Source organism: Cannabis sativa, chromosome 1 (genome assembly GCF_029168945.1).
Source record: "Cannabis sativa cultivar Pink pepper isolate KNU-18-1 chromosome 1, ASM2916894v1, whole genome shotgun sequence".
Classification (NCBI taxonomy): Eukaryota; Viridiplantae; Streptophyta; class Magnoliopsida; order Rosales; family Cannabaceae; genus Cannabis; species Cannabis sativa.
Window position 1 is genome coordinate 26,875,541 of NC_083601.1, and position 16,593 is coordinate 26,892,133.

The following is a 16,593-nucleotide window of genomic DNA, read 5'->3' on the forward strand; positions in this document are numbered from 1 at the left end:
TATGACAGTAATCACTAAATGACCTTAAATGAATCACTATTTTTTTTTCAAATTTAAATTATTTGCACCAATTTATTCAGATCAACTAATTTTCAGTATGAATTTGCTTTGAAATAGTTCAGAAATACTAAATTACAACCTGATTACGAAAAAAATATTTAAAATATTGGTACCTTGTATGTTTATTTGTCAAATTCTTCCGAGTTGTTTTTAATTTTTCGTTGAAAATTTAAGAAAAGTTGATCATACTATTAAAATTAATTATTTCTTTATTTCATTATTTATTGTTCTAAATAATAAAGTTATATTCCTCATTATTTTATTATTGTTATTGTGTTATTTATACATTTGTTATTTCACAATCATGGACAACAACAAAAAGAAAACATAAAAATAACGCTAAAACAACATAATTTTATTTTAAAATTTTAACACAAACTCAATATTCTCATTATACTACCTAAAAAAATCAATTTACATGGTTTTCATTCTAGATTTTCAAAAAACACCGAAAAACAATAACAATATATTAACAAAAACAACTAATATATGTGAATCAACTCAATAACATTAATAATAATAGATTAGAAAACAATTAAAGTAAACACAATTAATAATATCAGATTTATTATTTTTCTAAAAAGAAAAAAGAAAGTAAAGAAAAACCCAATCTTTTTGGGTAAATGTTCATGGGCATCTCCTCTCAGTTGTTGATCTTTTTTTGTTGGCTTCTCATAGAGATCTCTGATCGTTGGTCGCGCTGCCATAACTGAATATCGAATCAAAATTTCTTACCGGCGTTAATGGTGATCGACAAAAAACTTTCCACCGGCGTTCATGGTGTTCGACAAAAACTTCTACATCTTTAGTGGTGTTGTTTGGAGAATACGTCGATTATGGAGGAGATCTAGGATTTTTTGGAGGTGATTCATGTTCATGTTGATTTCAGATCTAAAACTTTTGGGAGAAACTATTTTGGAAAAGTCTTATGTAGAGACCGTGTTTTTGAAAAAAGAAAGTTTACTTTTTTATTTTTGTTTATTTTTGTACCTGGAGATAAAAAAGTAAAGTTTAGATGTAATAAAGGTATAATAGAAAAAAACCCTAACTTTTAAGGCAACAAAAATCAATCTCAAACTTTGGCAATAAAACCATCAACAGATTTCGAAATACGCTTTTAATGCGAAAAAGCCAATTTCAATATTTTGGAAAGCAACCAGCAGCTGATTAAAAATTGTTTAAGGATAAACAATACAATTCTCATACCTAATGAGAAAAGACAACATTCAAAAGTGCTTTAAACTTATCAAAGATCTAACAAAATAGTCGTTTATTAAGTAAATTTTTAAAGTAACAAAAGTTCATGTAATATTTGAGAAAGCAACTAGCAACAGATTTCAAAACAAACAACTATGCTTTGCTGTTCAAAACTTTTTTAAGAACAAACGATGCAAATCACACAAACAGTGGCATTTGAAGGTATTTTTTACTTTTAAAGAGGGAACTGTCTAACAAGTAAACTTTCACATCAACAAAACCCAACTTTATTGTTTGAAAATGCAACTAGCAAAAAATTCCAAAATAATAATTGTGCTTCCTATAAAGAGAAGGAAATCGTTTAAATTTTTAAAACATCAAAAGTCAATTTCAATATTTCATAAAGAAACCAGCAAAATAGATTCCAAATTAGCAATTATATTTTGTACTACTCAGCCATGTTTGAAGGCAAATGACATATATATAACATTACCATAAGGTACCATTTGAAGGTACATTTTATTTTTGAACAATCTGAGGAAGCATTCGTCTATCAAGAAACTTCTAAGGCAACACGTCAATTTTAATACTTGAGAATAGAACCATGAGCAGATTTCAAAATAGCACCAATATATTACTATTCGGAACCGTTTTAAGGGAAAACAATACAAATCTCACACCTAGTAGCAAAAGGCAACATTCAAAAGTTCTTTAAACTTTTCCAAAATCTGAGAAAACAGTCGTCTATGAAACTTTATTTCTTTTTTTTATAACCTATCAAGTAAACTTTAGAGGCAACAAAAGTTCATTTTAATCTTTGAGCAAGCAACCAGCAACAAATTTCAAAACAATAATTTTGTTTTGTTGTTTCAAACTATTTGAGGACAAACGTTAGGATCTCAAAAACTATAGCGATGGAAACATTCAAATATATTTTTTACATTTAAAGAGGAGGCAATTGTTGTGAAGTAAATTTTTAAGACAATAAAAGTAAACTTTTAAAGGCATTAAAATTCAATTTTAATATTTCAGAAGGCAACCATATTCAAAACCATTGAGGACAAACAATACAAATTTCACATAGAAGCAAAAGGCAACATCCAAAAGTTCTTAAAACTTACAAACAAAAAATGAGGAAACAGTCTTATATCAAATAAACTTTAAGACAATAAAAGTAAATTTTAATCTTTGAGAAAACAACCAGCAAAACAATGGCGAAAGACAACATTAGAATGTATCTCTTACTTTTAAAAAGGAGGCAACCTTCTATCAAGTTACCTTCATTGTTTGAAAAAGCAACTAGCAGCTAATTCCATATTAGTAAATTATGTTAAACAGAAAGTAATCGTCTATCAAGTAAACTTTTAAAGCATCAAAAGCCAATTTGATAAGCCTCCAGTCAAGTTAGTATACGCTAGGAGGCCACGAGACATTTAAAGATAGGGCTGTTATTTTTTATTCCAGCTGTAATTGTTTTGTTTTTTTTATCTAGTTGGCAATTATTTTATCTAGCTGGCTATTTTGTCTTAGAGGGTTGTGTTTTATTAATTATTTTTAAATCCTAGCTGGCAATTAAATTATTATGTCCAATACATATAAATAGGGGGTTGATTCATTGTGTAAAGGAGGTTGGAAATAGAAGAGAATAGACTCTAGGAGAGAGCAGGCCTCTCGAAAGGTTGTAATAGGAGATACTAGCATCTCGAAAGCTAGATTATTCTTTTATTTCATCATTAATAAAGAGATTTTCTTTGATGGATTTTATAATTTTGTGTAACAATTTAGATCGATACTTTTATTCTCTAAGAATATCATATCAAATTAGTGCGGTGAGCTGCGGACACGATGCCAAAGAAACCTGTGGAGAAGAGTGACACTACTGCTGGGTTCGAGGACGATTTCGAAACTGAAAAATTGAATTCTCAAGAATCAAGAATTTGATAGACCACCGATCACATATGTTTATGCTCGAAGGTGTATGAAAAAAGGATTGGGCAATGCTGTAGGGAATTAAAGGTGAGCTGGCAGTTTCTTAGGTGAGTTTTGTTCTGGTGTGGTGAGTTTTTTCTACACCCGTAAGTTTGAATAAAAGTTAGCTGGTTTTGCTTTGTGAAGGCATGAGAATTCTGTTTAGCTTGTAACCAATTGTGGGAGAGAACCAGGCTCTCGAATTCTTGGGTATCAATACAAGGCTGCTACCATTTTTATCATCCAATACTCTACTATTATTCTTCTTTTCTTCTGTAACTCTATCTTTTTTTTCTTCCTGGTTTTGCAATTGAGATCACATTAACAGGGGAGATCCTATCAAAGTGGTATCAGAGCATTTACGATACAAGACATGGGGCCTAAGAAGGACACTACAATGGAGAAGATGGATGAAATAATGGAGACCTTGCGCCTGGAAGTTCAGAAAGAAATCACAGAGGTGAAGTCGCAGCTGGGCAAGGAAGTTTCTGAGACACAGGCAGAGATCCAGAGGTTACCGGAGCTGTTGATGGCACAGATGACACGATATGTAGCTGCTGGTAAGGCGCCCATCGAGACGACTACGTCCAGCCATGATCTCCGTCCACCGATCGTGCCCAGAGATGGGTCATCGTCAATCGGGCCGATGGAACCCAAGATTCGATTCCCTCCCACACCACCGCACTCGACATTTCTGCCACAACCGCCTCCTCCTCCGAATCCATATTCTTCAACTCAGTTTCCTAGTATCGAATCTCGACCACCGAGAATGGAGTTACCAGTGTTCACCGGAGCCAATCCCGAGGGGTGGAGTTACAGAGCCGAACGTTATTTCCTAATATTTTCTCTCCGAACCACTCATGCTTGAAACGGCTGTCATCGGGCTCGACGGGGACGCCCTCACTTGGTCCATCTGCCAACAAAACAAGCTGCTCACCACATCTCCAGCCGGCCTACTCCAATCCTTAGCACTTCCGGCTCAAGTATGGGATGAGGTTACTATGGATTTTATTGAAGGGTTTCCAAGGTCTGACGGATGGGATACAATCCTCGTAGTTGTTGATCACCTTTCTAAGTATGCCCATTTTATCAAACTCAGGCATCCATTTTCTGCCCCTATAGTGGTTGATGTCTTTAAGAAGGAAATTGTGAGGTTACATGGTGTTCCTCAATCAATAATATCAGATAGGGACAGACTCTTCCTCATCCTCTTTTGGCGCCACCTCTTCAAACTACAAGGCACTACTTTGAAGAGAAGCACCGCTTATCATCCACAAACGGATGGACAATCTGAAGTGCTAAATCGTTGCCTCGAAACATATCTACGCTGCTTCACATACCAGCAGCCCAACCAATGGTCAAAATGGATGGCTTGGGCCGAGTACTCCTACAATACTTCATATCATTCATCTCTCAAAAGTACCCCCTTTAAGGCTCTATATGGTAGAGACCCTCCTGCTCTTATACCCTACAAGAAAGGGAGTGCCATAGTGTCTTCCGTGGATGACTTGTTGGATTCTAGAGATGCCATCTTCGATGATCTTCGAATGCGTCTTCTTTGAGCCCAACACAAAATGAAGCTCCAACCACACACCAAGCGACGACTGTTGGAATTTTCGGTTGGAGACATGGTATATCTCAAGCTCAGACCATACCGCCAACGTTCTCTTGCAAAACGTTCCAACGAAAAGCTCTCAGCTCGTTATTATGGGCCATTTCCTATCATTCAACGCATTGGTTCTGTGGCTTACAAGCTTCAACTTCCTGACCACGCCCAAAATCACCCCGTTTTTCATGTTTCTCAGCTCCGTCGAGCTATTGGCGCCGAACAAGTAACGCCCACCATTCCCCCACAACTAACAGTTGACCTACAACTCCAAACGGAGCCTAAATCAGTGCTCAATCTCTAGTTTGTTGCTGCTAGTTCCCTCATTCCTTCAGAAGTCTTAGTCAAATGGAAGTCGCTACCTGATTATGAAGCAACATGGGAGCCTTACAACACCATCCTAAAGCAGTTCCCTTCTTTTCACCTTGAGGACAAAGTGAAGGTGTTCGAGGGGGGTATTGATAAGCCTCCAGTCAAGTTAGTATACGCTAGGAGGCCACGAGACATTTAAAGATAGGGCTGTTATTTTCTATTCCAACTGTAATTATTTTGTTTTTTTTATTTAGTTGGCAATTATTTTATCTAGCTTGCTAGTTTGTTTTAGAGGGTTGTGTTTTATTAATTCTTTTTAGATCCTAGCTGGCAATTAAATTATTCTATCCAATACATATAAATAGGAGACTGATTCATTGTTTAAAGGAGGTTAGAAATAAAAGAGAATAGACTCTAGGAGAGAGCAGCCCTCTCGAAAGGTTGTAATTGGAGATACTAGCATCTCGAAAGCTAGATTATTCTTTTATTTCATCATTAGTAAAGAAATTTTCTTTGAGGGACTTTATAATTTTGTGTACCAATTTAGATACATACTTTTATTCTCTAAGAATATCATATCACAATTTCAATACTTCAGAAGCCAACTAGCAAATAGATTCCAAATTAGTAATCATATTTTGTACTATTCAAAACCGTTTAAGGACAAACGATATAAATCTCACATTGACATCATTCGAATATACCATAAGACAACCGATTTCAAAATAGTAACTGTATATTACTATTTGCAACTGTTAAAGAGAAAACAATACAAATCTCATACCTGGAGGGAAAAGGAAACATTCAAAAGTACTTTCAACTTTTCAAAATAATGAGGAAGTACCTGTCTATTGAGTAAACTATTAAGGCAACAAAAAAAATTGACCATTGAAAAAACAACCAACAGATTCCAAAATAGTAACGATTATACTATTCAAAAGAGTTTAAGGGCAAACAATACAAATCTCACACCTAGTGACAAAATCGAACATTCAAAAGTACTTTTAACTTCTCAAAAATCTAAAAAATAAGCGTCTATCAAGTAAACTTTTAAGCTAACCAAACTAATATTTAATATTTGTAGAAGCAACAGGCAACGCATTTCAAACAAACAATTAGGCAATGTTGTTCGAAACTGTTTAAGAACGAACTATAAAAATCTCACATATTGTGGCAAAAGGCATCATTGGAAGGTACTTTTTTACTTTGTGGCAATTGTCTATCTAGTAAACTTTTAAAGCAACAAAAACAGCCTAAATTATGTTTTCTTTAAAGAGGAGACAACCGTTTATCAAATAAATTTTTAAGGCATCAAATGCTAATTTCAATATTTCAAAAGGCAACTAGCAAAACAGATTACAAATTAGTAATTATATTCAGTACTATTCATTATTGTTTAAAGACAAACAGTACAAATCTCACTCTTAGTAGCATAAGGCAACATTCGAAGATACGTTTTATTTTGTAACAGTTCAAGTAAACAACCGTCTATCAAGTAAACTTTTAAGGCAACATACGTCAATTTTAATATTTGAAAATGGCCAGCAACATATTGTACTTCTAATTGAGGAAGCAGCTGTCTATTAGTAATCTTTTAAAGCATCAGAAAATAAATTTTTGAAAAGACAACCAGCAACAAATTTGAAAAATTTAAATATGTATGACTGTTGGGATCAAGCAAACAATACAAGTCTCACAGTTAGTGGCAAAAGCGAACATTCAAAAGTAAGCTTTTCAAAATCTAAATTTCAAACCAACCAAACTAAATTTTAATATTTGAGAAGGCAACTAGCAACATATTTCAAACCAACAGTTAACCTATGTTGTTCGAAACAGTTTAATGACGAACAATACAAATCTCACAAACTGTGGCGAAAGGCATCATCCAAAGGCACTTTTTACTTTGAGGCAATTGTCTATCAAGTAAATTTTTAAGAGAACAAAAGGCAATTTATTTGTTTAAAAAAGGAACTAGCAACAAACTCCAAAAGAGTAATTGTGTTTTCTTTAAAGGAGAAGCAACTATCTATCAAATAAACGTCTAAGACACCAAAAGTCAATTTTAATATTTTAGAAAGAACCCATCAGCAAATTCAGAACTCTTAAGGACAAGCAACATAAATCTCACACATAGTGGCATATGGCAACATTCAAAAGATCTTTGAACTTTTAAAATATCTAAGTAAACAACCAACTATCAAGTAAACTTCCAAGACAACAAAAGTTAATTTTAACTTTTAAAAAACAACCAGCAACAAATTTCTAAATAATTATTCTTTGTCGTTCGAAACTGTTTAAAGACGAACAATACAAATCTCACAAACAGAGGTGAAAGATAACATTGGAGTGTACTTTCTACTTTTAAAGATGAGGCAAATGTCTATCAAGTAAATTTTCAGACAACAATAGCTAATTTTATTTTTTGACAAGGCAACCGGTAGCTAATTACATAATCGTAATTATGTAACCTTTAAAGAGGAGACAACCATCTATCAAGTAAACTTTTAAAGCATCAAAAATCAATTTCAATATTTCACAAGGCCGTGTAAATCTCATGCTTAGTAAGCATACGACAACATTTGAAGATTTTTTTATTTTGTAACAATGCAAGGAAACAATTGTCTATCAAGTAAACTATTAAGATAACACACGTCCATTTTAATATTTCAGGATAAGACCAGGAATTGATTCCAAAATACAAAACCATATATCACTATTCGCAACCTTAAAGGCAAACAATACAAATCTCACACCTACATGCAAAATGGAACAGTCAAATATCTTTGAACTTTTAAAAAAACAACCAGCAACAAATTTTCAAACAACAATTATTCTCTGTCGTTAGAAATTGTTTAAAAATGAACAATGCAAATCTCATAAACCATGGTGAAAGATAATATTCCAATGCTCATTTGATCAAGTAAATTTTTTAAACAACCAGCAGCTAATTGCATAATCGTAATTATATAACCGTCTATCAAGTAAACTTTTATGGCATCACAAGTAAATTTCAATATTTCACAAAGCCATGTAACGACAAAAGATACAAATCACACACTTAGTACTATACAGCAAAATTCGAAGGTATTTTTTATTTTGTATCAATGCAAGGAAGCAATTGTATATCAAGTAAACTATTAAGACAACACACGTCAATTTTAATATTTTGGAATAAAACCAATAACAAATTCCAAAATAGAAAACTATATATCACTATTCGCAACTTTAAAGGCAAACAATACAAATCTTACACCTACATGCAATAATAGAACATTCAAAAGCACTTTTAACTTTTCAAAAATATAAAATATAATTATCTATCGAGTAATTTGCGGCAAAACCCCCTTATGTTTTAATTTTTATACACTTAACCCCCTTATCTTTATTTTTAGTGGCAAAACCCCCTTATATTTTAATTTTTATACACTTAACCCCCTTATCTTTTTTTTTGGTGGCAAAACCCCCTTATATTTTAATTTTTATACACTTAACCCCCTTATCTTTTTTTGTGGCAAAACCCCCTTATGTTTATTTTTCTTTGCAAATTTGACACGCCAGTTAAATATTACCGTTAAATATCATCTGGATGACCACTGTATACACCTGTGTATATGTAACGGTAAAACCTTGAAGTCGATACAGTAGTAATCCAGTTAGTATTTAACGGTAATATCTAACTAAAACTTTAAATTTGCAAAGAAAAGTAAACTGAAGGGGGTTTTGCCACCAAAACAAAAGATAGAGGGGTTAAGTGTATAAAAATTAAAACAAAAGGGAGTTTCGCCACCAAAAAAAAAGATAAGGGGGTTAAGTGTATTAAAATTAAAACATAAGGGGGTTTTGCCACCAAAAAAAAAGATAAGGGGGTTAAGTGTGTAAAAATTAAAACATAAGGAGGTTTTGCCGCAAATTACTCTTATCTATCAAGTAAACTTTTAAACGAACCAAACAAAATTTTACAATTTGAAAAAACAACTAGCCAGTAGCCATATATTTCAAACCAATAATTAGGCTATGTTGTTTTAAATTGTTTAAGGACGAATTATACAAATCTCAAACACTGGAAATAGGCTTCATTAGAATATACTTTTTCCTTTGAGGCAATCGTCTATCAAGTAAAATTTTTAAGCAACAAAAACAAACTTAATTGTTTGAAATAGGGACCAACTATAAATTCCAAAAGAGTAATTATGTTTATTTAAAGAGGAGGCAACTCTCTATTTAGTATATTTTTAAGGTAACATAGACCAACTTAATCGTTTGAAAGAAGAGCAAGCAACGAAATTCCAAAAGAGTAAACATGTTTTCTAAAAAGGAGACAAACTGTCTATCAAGTAAATTTTTCAGTCATGAAAAATTAATTTTAATATTTCACAAAGCAACCATCCATTCCAAAACCATTTTATGGACAAACAATACAAATCTCACACATAGTGGCAAAAAAGCAACATTCAAATATCTTTAAATTTTTAAAGCATCTAAGAAAAAAGACGTCTATCAAGTAAACTTCTGAGACAACAAACGTTAATTTTAATTTTTAAAAAAACAACCAGCAACAAATTTCCAAACAACAATTATTCTTTTTCGTTTGAATCTTTAAGTACAAACAATACAAATATACCAAACAGTGACATAAGATAACATATTTGAATGTAAATTTCACTTTTAAAGATGAGGCAACCGTCTATCAAGTAAATACTTTAGACAACAAAAGCTAATTTTATTTAGAAAAGCAACCAGCACCTAATTCTATAATTTTAATTATGTAACTTTTAAAGAAGAGGCAACCGTCTATCAAAAAACCTTTTAAGGCGTAACATGTAAATGTCAATGCATAATCGTAATTATGTAACCTTTAAAGACGAGGCAACCGTCTATCAAGTAAACTTTTATGGCGTCACATGTAAATTTCAATAAATAATCATAATTATGTAACCTTTAAAGAAGAGGCAACCGTCTATCAAGTAAATTATTAAGGCGTCACATTATTAAGATAACACATTTGAATGTAAATTTTACTTTTAAAGATAAGACAACCGTCTATCAAGTAAATATTTTAGACAACAAAAGCTAATTTTATTATTTGAAAATGCAACCAGCAACTAATTCCATAATCGTAATTATGTAACCTTTAAAGAAGAGGCAACCATCTATCAAAAAACCTTTTAAGGCGTCACATGTAAATTTCAATACATAATCGTAATTATGTAACCTTCAAAGACGAGGCAACCGTCTATTTAGTAAACTTTTATGGCATCACGTGTAAATTTCAATACATAATCGTAACTAAGAAACCTTTAAAGAAGAGGCAACCATTTATCAAGTTAATTATTAAGGCGTCACATTATTAAGATAACACATTTAAATGTAAATTTCATTTTTAAAGATGAGGCAACCGTCTATCAAGTAAATATTTTAGACAACAAAAGCTAATTTTACTATTTGAAAAGGCAACCAGCAGCTAATTTCATAATCGTAATTATGCAACCTTTAAAGAAGAGGCAACCGTCTATCAAAACATCTTTTAAGGCGTCACATGTAAATTTCAATACATAATCGTAGTTATGTAACCTTTAAACACGAGGCAACCGTCATCAAGTAAATTTTTATAGCGTCATCAAGTAAATTATTAAGGGGTCACACTATTAAGATAAAACATTTGAATGTAAATTTCACTTTTAAAGATGAGACAACCGTCTATCAACTAAATATTTTAGACAACAAAAGCTAATTTTATTATTTGAAAGGGCAACCAGCACCTAATTCCATAATCGTAATTATGTAACCTTTAAAGAAGAGGCAACCGTCTATCAAAAAACATTTTAAGGCGTCACATGTAAATTTCAATACATAATCGTAATTATATAACCTTTAAAGACGAGACAACCGTCTATCAAGTAAACTTTTATGGCGTCACATGTAAATTTCAATACATAATCGTAATTATGTAACCTTTAAAGAAGAGGCAACCGTCTATCAAGTAAATTATTAAGGCGTCATATTATTAAGATAACACATTTGAATGTAAATTTCACTTTTAAAAATGAGGCAACCATCTATCAAGTAAATATTTTAGACAACAAAAGCTAATTTTATTATTTGAAAAAGCAACCAGCAGCTAATTCTATAATCGTAATTATGTAACCTTTAAAGAAGAGGCAACCGTCTATCAAAAAACCTTTTAAGGCGTCACATGTAAATTTCAATACATAATCGTAATTATGTAACCTTTAAAGACGAGGCAACCGTCTATCAAGTAAACTTTTATGACGTCACATGTAAACTTCAATACATAATCACAATTATGTAACCTTCAAAGAAAAGGCAACCGTTTATCAAGTAAATTATTAAGGCGTAAGGCGTCACATTATTAAGATAACACATTTGAATGTAAATTTCACTTTTAAAGATGAGGCAACCGTCTATCAAGTAAACTTTTATGGTGTCACATGTAAATTTTAATACATAATCGTAATTTTCTAACATTTAAAGAAGAGGCAACCGTCTATCAAGTAAATTATTAAGACCTCACATTATTAAGATAACACATTTGAATATAAAATTCACTTTTAAAGATGAGGCAACTGTCTATCAAGTAAATATTTTAGACAACAAAAGATAATTTTATTATTTGAAAAGGCAACAAGCAGCTAATTCCATAATCGTAATTATGTAAACTTTAATGAAGAGGCAACCGTCTATCAAAAAACCTTTTAAGGCGTCACATGTAAATTTCAATACATAATCGTAATTATGTAACCTTTAAAGACGAGGCAACCATCTATCAAGTAAACTTTTATGACATCACATGTAAATTACAATACATAATCGTAATTATGTAACCTTTAAAGAAGAGGCAACCGTCTATCAAGTAAATTATTAAGGCGTCACATTATTAAGATAACAAATTTGAATATAAATTTCACTTTTAAAGATGAGGCAACCATCTATCTAGTAAATATTTTAGACAACAAAAGCTAATTTTATTATTTGAAAAGGCATCCAGTAGCTAATTTCATAATCGTAATTATGTCACCTTTAAAGAAGAGGCAACCGTTTATCAAAAAACCTATTAAGGCATTACATGTAAATTACAATACATAATCGTAATTATGTAACCTTTAAAGACGAGGCAACCGTCTATCAAGTAAATTTTTATGGCGTCACATGTAAATTTCAATGCATAATCATAATTATGTAACCTTTAAAGAAGAGGCAACCGTCTATCAAGTAAATTATTAAGGCGTCACATTATAAGATAACACATTTGAATGTAAATTTTACTTTTAAAGATGAGACAACCGTCTATCAAGTAAATATTTTAGACAACAAAACCTAAATTTATTATTTGAAAAGGCAACCAGCAGCTAATTCCATAATCGTAATTATGTAACCTTTAAAGAAAAGGCAACCGTCCATCAAAAAACCTTTTTAAGGCGTCACATGTAAATTTCAATACATAATCGTAATTATGTAACCTTTAAAGACAAGGCAACCGTCTATCAAGTAAACTTTTATGGCGTCACATGTAAATTTCAATACATAATAGGCAACCGTCTATCAAGTAAAATATTAAGGCGTCACATTATTAAGATAACACATTTGAATGTAAATTTCAATTTTAAAGATGAGGCAACCATCTATCAAGTAAATATTTTAGACAACAAAAGTTAATTTTATTATTTGAAAAGCAACCAACAGCTAATTCCATAGTCGTAATTATGTAACATTTTAAGGCGTCACATGTAAATTTCAATACATAATCGTAATTATGTAACCTTTAAAGACGAGGCAACCGTCTATCAAATAAATTTATATGACGTCACATGTAAATTTCAATACATAATCGTAATTATGTTACCTTTAAAGAAGAGGCAACCGTCTATCAAGTAAATTATTAAGGCGTCACATTATTAAGATACCACATTTGAATGTAAATTTCACTTTTAAAGATGAAGCAACCGTCTATCAAGAAAATATTTTAGACAACAAAAGCTAATTTTATTATTTGAAAAGGCAACCAGCAGCTAATTCCATAATCGTAATTATGTAACCTTTAAAGAAGAGGCAACCGTCTATCAAAAAATCTTTTACGGCGTCACATGTAAATGTCAATACATAATCGTAATTATGTAACCTTTAAAGACAAGACAACCGTCTATCAAATAAACTTTTATGGCGTCACATGTAAATTTCAATACATAATCGTAATTATGTAACCTTTAAAGAAGAGGCAACCGTCTATCAAGTAAATTATTAACGCGTCACATGTTACTTTCAATATATAATTGTAATTATGTAACCTTTAAAGAAGAGGCAACTGTCTATCAAGTAACTTTTAAGACGTCACATGTAAATTTAAATATTTCACAAGGTTGTTTAAGAACAAAGATACAATTCTCACACTTAGTACCATAAGGCAACATTCGAAGGTATTTTTTATTTGGTAACAATGCAAGGAATCAACGGTCAATCAAGTAAACTATTAAGACAATACAAGTCAATTTTAATATAATAACAGATTGTGAAATAGAAATTATATATTACTATTTGCAACTTTTTAAGGACATACAATACAAATCTCACACCTACTAAGCAAAATGCAAGATTCAAAACAAAAGTACTGTTAACATTCTAAAAATATATAAAAAAAAATATAATTGTCTATCAAGTAAATTTTAAGCCAACAAAACAAAACTTCAATGTTTGAAAAAGCAACTATCTATATATTTCAAACCAACAGTTAAGCTATGTTTTTTGAAACTGTTTAAAGACGTATTATATGAATCCCACAAACACTAGTAAAAAGCTTCATTAGAAGGTACTTTATGATTTGAAACAATTGTCAATCAAATAAATTTTTAAGGCAACAATAACCAAATTAATTGTTTCAAATGGGAACCAATTCCAAAAGAGTAAGTATGTTTTCTTCAAAGAGGAAGCAACTGTCTATCTAGTAAATTTTTAAGGTAACAAAAACCAACTTAATTGTTTAAAATAGGATCTAGCAACAAATTCCGAAAGAGTACTTAAGGTTTCTTTAAAGAGGAGACAACTATCTATCAAATAAATTTCTAAGTCATGAAAAGTTAATTTTAATACTTCAGAAAGCAACCATCGATGGATCCAAAACCGTTTGTTTAAGGACAAGCAATACAAAACCTCACGCAATGGCAAAAGGCAACATTCAAAAATCTTTAAACATTTGAAACATCTAAGGAAACATTGTCTATCCAGTAAACTTTCGAGACAACAAAAGTTAATTTTAACTTTTGAAAAAGCAACCAGCAACAAATTTCCAAACAACAATTATTCTTTGTCGTTCGAAACTGTTTAAAAATGAACAATGCAAATCTCATTAAAAGTGGCGAAAGATAACATTCCAATGCACATTTTACTGTTAAAGATGAGAAACCCTCTATCAAATAAATTTTTCCGACAACAAAAGCAAATTTTATTATTTAAAAAGGCAACCCGCAGCTAATTGTATAATTGTAAATATGTAACTGTCTATCAAGTAAACTTTTAAAGCATCACAAGTCAATTTCAATATTTCACGAGGTCGCTTAGTATCATAAGGCAAACTTCAAAAGTATTTTTTATTTTGTAACAATGCAAGGAAGAAACTATTATTTATACATACCAATATATTTTACTCCCAATTATTTATTTCCTTAATTCAACTAGCAAAAAATTTGATGAAGTTAAACAAGTTAAATATATACATATACTAACATAAATATATACCTTGTTGATGATAAACGTCTATGGAGGAATGTTTCTGTCAGCACGCTCAAGTGCAGCGTGTAACTACACAAGTCACAACCCTTTCTCCAACAACAGATGCTGCTAAGACTACAAATCTGTTATAAAACGATTTCATAAGTCTGATGCACATAAAGATCTAAAAGAATTTATCTAAAATGAATAATGTCAGAAGAACTACTAGACCACACATGTGTTTGATAAATGTACTTACGCTCCATAGGATTCAAAACAATGGAATTGGTTCTTCTCTGTCGCAATAAAATAAAAGATAGATAAGAATAGTTAGAAATAGTTTGGGCAGCATTAAACCACCACGGTGAATATCAATGTGAGATGTACTATAAACATTAGAAGCTCCATAAAACATTAGGACCGTATACCTATATATATATAGGCATATACATTAATTAATATATATTATTGTTTAAATAATTAATAATAATATATGAATCGATCGATTGATGTAGGGGTGCGATGCATCAATTCTGATAGACTCAACAAAAACACAGCAGAAAAGGATTGGCCAGCAAATCTTAGTTTGCGTGGGTATGAGCTTATAGATGAAGTGAAAGAGGAGCTGGAACAACAATGTCCTGGCGTTGTTTCCTGTGCTGATATTGGGGCTATGGCTGCTAGAAATGCCGTTTTCTTTGTATGCAATTAATTAATAATTTAAATGTTTGCTAAATTGTTATATGATTCTATGAAAGTTATTTAGGCAGGAGGCCCTGTGTACGACATACCGAAAGGACGAAAGGACGGAAGGATATCCAAAATAGAAGAGACCATCAAGCTGCCGTTTCCCTCCATGAATGCCTCAGAGCTCATCAGAGTATTTCGGCAGCACGGCTTAACTGACCAAGATATGGTTGCTCTCTCTGGTCAGCATTATATATTTATAATAATAATAATAAAATATATCATTCCATCAAGATAGGGTTGAGAGAGAACCGGAGGTTGGGGACTCGGGATGTTGGGGGGTTCGTGGGGTTCGTGGGGTTCGCGAGACCACAGGTGGGGTCGGTATCCACCGTCTGCGGCCGGAAACGGTGCGTCGAGGCTGGACAGAGTGATCGCGCGAAGGACAACAAGCGGAGCATTCCGCCCCTGATTCGCAGGCCGCCGAGAAGAGAGGGAAGATGGAAACGGAGCTGCGGTAATCTCGGGATGCTACGTTGTGGCTGGTGGCCGGAGACGACCCAAGTGAGCTGAGCAGGAGGGCTACGCGAAGAAGGAGAGCGAGAGACTAGAGAGTAAAAGGCGGAACGAAGGGGAGAGAGAAAGCAGTTTAGGAGACTTCATTTTTTTTACAAACCCTAATCTTTTAAATTAGGTTTAAATTAGGTCACATAGTCGGCTTGGTTTTTTTTTTAACAACAGCTTAGTTTTTTTTTTTTTTGAACAATAGATGCTTAGATTTAAATAGAGTAATTTGCGGCATAAATACTTGAGTTTATCTTTCAATTGCAATTTAATACCTAAGTTAAAATTTTTGTAGCATAAATACCTTCTGTTACACTTTGAGACATTCTGTAGGTACCTTGCTGTTATCTTGTACAATGGACACCAGATGGCATGACTCGTCATTTAAAATGGGAAATTTGACAATACATGCTTAAAAATAGCATGTGTTGTTTTAATATGCTAGCCAAAAAATAGTAAAAAAAATAACCTCCAATTAA

At 32.1% G+C, this 16,593-nt stretch overlaps 1 long non-coding RNA gene across 1 annotated transcript; it reads right to left on the reverse strand.

Moving 5' to 3' along the window:
- Nucleotides 1-505: 505 nt before the first annotated feature.
- Nucleotides 506-16,259, reverse strand: LOC133032665 (uncharacterized). The gene is made up of 5 exons (XR_009685254.1): nucleotides 15,863-16,259; nucleotides 15,655-15,765; nucleotides 15,119-15,159; nucleotides 14,891-15,006; nucleotides 506-1,050 (listed from the first exon to the last, which is right to left on the reverse strand). It is a non-coding gene; the product is annotated as an uncharacterized LOC133032665 (long non-coding RNA).
- Nucleotides 16,260-16,593: the final 334 nt, after the last annotated feature.